Source organism: Tupaia chinensis, unplaced genomic scaffold, assembly GCF_000334495.1.
Source record: "Tupaia chinensis unplaced genomic scaffold, TupChi_1.0 Scaffold000182_1, whole genome shotgun sequence".
NCBI lineage: Eukaryota > Metazoa > Chordata > Mammalia > Scandentia > Tupaiidae > Tupaia > Tupaia belangeri.
In genome coordinates this window covers 2,701,062-2,706,537 of record NW_006159657.1, presented here as the reverse complement: position 1 = coordinate 2,706,537, position 5,476 = coordinate 2,701,062, and the positions used below count along the sequence as shown (strand labels likewise).

The following is a 5,476-nucleotide window of genomic DNA, read 5'->3' as shown; positions in this document are numbered from 1 at the left end:
GGAAAGAGGAGCACACTCAGTCGGGTCTCACACTGTGACTCCAGACCCCCACGCCTTCCCAGCCAGCCAGATCATGGGCACATGTGTCTAGAACGGACGGGTCAACGGGGGAACCGAACAGCAACCTTCCAGAAGGATCCAGCATCCTTGAGCAGCACGTTCCCACTGTACCATGGGCCTGGGTGAAGTGTGTGGCATCTGAGTATATCTCAGTACGTCTGGAAAAATACACACACCTGGGTGCCCTGCATCCTCTCCCCACTAAAGACAAAGAAACAAAAAGTAGGGGCCGGCAGTGGCATGGTGATTAAGGGCACTGGACTCCCACATGGCCAACCATAGTTCAAGTCCCGGACCTGGCAACTTGCTTTCTCACTTTCCCTCTTTCTTTCTCTCACTCTGTCCCTCTCTAGTCAAATTAAAATAAATAAATAAAATTGAAATTAAAAATTTTTTTTCTTTTTTGAAGAGGTTTTCGCTATAGGGTGAGTGCCCTCGCCAGACAGACAGAGAGAGACAGACAGAAAGCGAGAAATCACCCCCAGGGGGGGATGGCCACATCGCAATCCCTTCTCCTCCCTTCTCCTCTTGGGATCTTGGGCACACACGCACACGCGCCCGGTATGAGTTTAAGCCACATGGTCCAGGACTCGAACTATGTATGACTACATGGAAGTTCAGTGACATAGCCATTACGCTAACTGCTGGTCCCCAAATTTTTTTAAAGTAAAAAAAAATCGTGAGAACACCCAGTGGTGCCTGATAGCAACAGGTAGAGAGCTTCTGTTTCTTCAGGGCAGGTGACACATGGGCCCTGTTCTAGCCATCAGCACCTGTGACCCTCACCACAACCCCGTCAGACAGTCGTCCCCCATTTGACGTGGGGGAGCTGAGGCGCACAGTGGGAATGTGAGTTGCCAAAAGTCACAGATAAGGAAGTGTCAGAGGCAGGGTTTGAACCTGGCAGGTTAGCTCTGAAACCTCACCTCCTCCCCGATATGCACAGAAGTAGAGAGAATACTGACGTAATCTGTTACCACCCGATGGCGGGCCAGGGCAGGTCCCCTAGGTTCTTTATCCTCATCGCTAAGCCACCTGGGGCCCAGTGTCTGGATTTATCCCATTTACTGGGATGCTCTTTTGAGAAAGGTGTAACTTCCTTGGGTGGACTGGGTTCAGCTCTGTCCCCACCCACTCCCCACCCCATGAATTATTCTATTGCAAATCCCCACATGTTGGCATTTGATACAATTCTGTAATAACCTCTAAAAATCCTGTCTTTGCCTTATTATTTTCTACATACATTTTTATGGCTAGTTGATCCAAATCAAGAGACAAAAATACATATATTGCATTTGGTTGACATAGCACTGATTTTTTAAAAAATTATTTATTATTATTATTTAATTGGACCAGAGAGAGAGGGAACGTGAGAGAGCAAGCCATCAGGTCTGGGACTCAAACTATGGTCAGCCATGTGGGAGTCTGGTGCCATAACCACTATGCTACCTGCTGGCCCCAACTCTGTTTTGTTTGTTTGTTTAATTGTCAGAGGGCGTGTGCACTTGCCAGAGAAGGACAGATAGAAAGGGAGAGGGAGAAAGCACCTCCCAGTGTGGTCATGCTGCGATCCATTCTCTTCCATTTCTCCATCCTGTCAGGATTTGGGCAGGCACACGCATGTGCCCTGTGTGTTTCTCAAGCCACTGGGGGCAGAATTTAAGCCATGGCCAGCCATGTGGGATCAAGCTCCCTTAATCTCTAGGCCACAGGCCAGCCCTTCGGTACATCTCTTTAATCCTTTTTAAAAAAAAAAAAAAAAAGTTTTTGCCTTAGAGCACATGTGCTCATGGTGGGTGGCGGGGAGAGGGAGACAGAGACAGTGAACAGGAACTGAGAAGTCACTCCCCAGGGAGGATGGCCACACCCTTCTCCTCCATTCTCATCTTAAGTTTTTGGGCATGCATGCATGCACATGTGCCAGGCATGAGTTTTAAGCCACTGGGTCTGGGACTTGAACCTCAGTTGACCAACTGGGAGTTCAACTGGTCCCTCTTAAATTCATTTAAATCTACAACAGTTGGGACCAGCAGATGGCATAGTGGTTATGTTACTGTATTCCCATATGGCTGACCCCGGTTTGGGTCCCAGACCTGGTAGCTTGAAACTCACACTAGGCACGTGTGTGTGCATGTCCAAGATCCCAGGAGAAGAATGGAGGAGAAGAGATTGCGGTGCGGCCATCCCCTTGGAGGATGATATCTTACTTTTCCTCTCACTGTCTCTGTCTCTCTCTCTCTCTTCAGCAACCACTCCTGCCCTATAACCTCTTCGAAAAGAAAAAAAAACAAAACAAAACCAAAACTACTGGGGGCAAGCAGGTGGCAAGGTGGTTAAGGGCACTGAATTCCCTTACGGCCGACTACAGGTCAGGTCCCAGATCTGGCAGCTTGCTTTCTCACTTCCTCTCTCTCTTCACTAGGAATTGCTTTCTCCTCCTCTTTTCTCTCTCTCTGTCTCTGGTCAAATAAAAAAATAATAATAACAGATGGATTTAAATAAATACATCATTGTTTAACAACAGAACAGCTACTACGATTCCCTCCTTTTCGATGCCCTCCTTCTCCTTGCCTGTCAGTCAATGCAGAAAGTGCAGGAGCTTTGCTCGTAGTCACTGATTCTCTGCCATTTAAATGACCTCCAGCAGAAACCAGAGGCTTTGCCCAGCCCTGGCCTTGTGGAGAGCCCGAGGTCTCCACCTTATTGGCTCTGTTCAAAGAAACAAAATCAACCTGGGCAGAAAAGGGAGTCACAGATGTCGGCCGAAGCCCAGCCCACTCATTTGTCTGTGTTGCCCAAGTCCTGTCAATTCCACCTCTATCTGCCTGCATCTCCCTTGCAGGAAGCAGATGGAAGGAGGCGAGGGAGGCGGTAGGGGTGCCGGGTAAGAGCCGGAGGTGGCCTGGCCCAGGGCAGGGGCACTGGGGAGGGGGAAATGGGGCAGGTTCCAGGAATCTTCTGGAGGTAGAATGGGTCAGGTGAGGTAGAGGGTGGGAGAAGTGGGTGCAGGAGACGCCAGCCCGCTTTGGAGAGCTGGGTCCTTTTGCAGGGGGAAAAGCGCTGTCTTACCTCTTGTTCATCTGCCCAGACGCCTCCCTGCCGCTCCCAGCTGCAGCTGGGAAGATGACACATACACAAAATGAGGGTGACTCACTCCTCAGGGTGGGCCACCAGCACCCCACGCTCACCCTCCTGAGGAGGATAAGCCAACAAAAAAGAGGGGGCATGGTAAGGGCATGGATAGCGGATGAGTTGCTTCCCGGGCAAGTTACTGCTTCTCTGAGCCTCAGTTTCCCCATCCAGGAGGTGGAAATGCCATTTCTACTTGGCCGAGGGCTTTCAGACATTCACTGACGATCTCAGTTACTCAGTGTTGGTCTGGAGAACCAGAGGGGTGGCCCTAGGTGGGTCAGGAGAATGTGGGGTGTGGCTGGCAGGGACTCGGGATGTGATGGGAGCTTGGTCTGCAACTGAGCAAGGTACGGGGCAAGCACAGCCTAGCTGGCTTCTGATTCCCGCTGGTGTCAGCCTCTGAACCGTCCCCCACCCCACCCCCATTACAGGCACAGCTGAACCAGGCGCCAGGGTGGTAGGTGGGGGAGTGGTGAGCGATTGGGGTGCTGTCCGTGGTCCTGAACCTGACCCCTCACTGGCCTCTGCCAAGCCTCAGGAGGGTTTCTTCGTTTTCCTTTTCTACTTTGGAGCTGTGTCCAACGTGAGTGAAGAGGCAGCTTAGACGATGGTGAAGGGTAAAGTCAGACTGCCTGAATTCGAGTCCTGACTCAGCCACCTACCAGCTGCACGGCCTTGGGCAATTCACTTAGTAACCTCCCTGTGACTCAGTTTCCTCATCTATAAAATGAGTGCAATCCCACACCCTTCTTAATAGGTTGTGTGATGATTAAATGGGATTAAATTTTCCTAAGAGTGAGTCAATACTCGTAAAGTGCTCGGAACCATGTTCAGTACATGTAAATGGAAGCCCCTCTGCACTGGGTTCTTCAGACTTTGACATGACTTCATTTGTTTTGACAGTTCGCTGATGTCTAGATGACAACATGTCTTAGTTTATCTTCTGTAGTTCCACATGGAACCAGCCATTCCTCCTAGGGACCCTGTTTCTTTTGATGATATGAAGGGACTTCAGAATGTTTGTGGAAGAATGCAATTAAAATATGAGTTTATGAGACCAACAGGTGGCATAGTGGTTAAGGTGTTGGACTTCCACATAGTTGACCATGGTTTGAGTCCCAGACCCACTGGCTTGAAACTGAATGTCAGGCGCATGTTCTTGCATGCCCAAAATCCCAAGAGGAGAATGGAGGTGAAGGGATTATGGCATGGCTGTCCCCCTGGGGGGTCATTTCCTGCTTTCTGTCTCTGTCTCTCCAGTGAGCTCATATGCCCTAAGCAAAAATCTCTCTCTCTAAAAAAAAAAAAGTGAGTTTATGGGGCCAGCAGGTGGTATGGTGGTTAAGATACTGGACTAGCCAAGCACAGTTTGAGTCCCAGACCGACAGCTTGAAAATCAAGCCAGACAAGTTTGCATGTGTGCCCCAAATCCTGAGAGGACAATAGAGAAGGGATTGTGGTGTGTCTATTCCCCTGGGGCCTGATTTCTCACTTTCCTTCTGTCTCTGTGTGTGTGTCTGTCTCTCTCTGGTAAGTACATGCACTCCATGGCAAAAACATAAACAAAACAAAACAAACAAACAAAAAGAAAAAAAAGATAAAGAAAAAATTATTTTGTGCAAAAAAAGGAAATCCACGTAGTTTTTTCATGACAGTGTTTTCCATACACTTTTTGTGGACCCCTAATAAATGGGAGTTAGAGATCATAGGTTAGACACGTGGGGTGCTCATTGCTACTAGGTTTTCAGTTTGTCTACGCTTAAAGCTGGGAAAACTGGACCAGAAGGTGGTGTGGTATTTAAGGTTCTGGATCCCACATGGCTGAGTGTGTGGTTGAGTCTTGGACCCAGCAGCTTGGAGATCATGCTGGGCATGTGTGAGTGGATGCCCAAAATCTTGAGAGGAGAATGGAGAAGGGATTGTGGCATGGCCATCCTTCTGGGGACTGATTTCTCACTTTCACTCTTTCTCTCTCTCTGTCTCTCTCCAGTGAGTGCATGTGCCCTGGAGCAAGAAATAAATTAATTAATTAAAAAAACTGGGAAAACTGATTGATTTCTTTCAAATGTAAGATTGCAATGTTTTTATTTAACTTCTTTGTTTCATTTGTTTTTCTTTTTCTTACACAGAAAGTCCTGGTTCTTAGAATTGACACAATTTCTTATTTTCTTTATCTTGTATTACAAAGCAAATAGTTTTAACATAGCAATACCAAAGTGTAGTAATTACTATCTGTAAGGTGAGTATGTTTAGGATTTCATAGTAGTCCCATGGTCCTTAGGGT

The 5,476-nt window shown here is 48.1% G+C and overlaps 1 pseudogene; it reads right to left on the bottom strand.

Moving 5' to 3' along the window:
• LOC102500391 (developmental pluripotency-associated protein 3-like) overlaps positions 1 to 5,476 on the bottom strand; it is a 22,334-nt pseudogene that overhangs the window by 1,813 nt on the left and 15,045 nt on the right.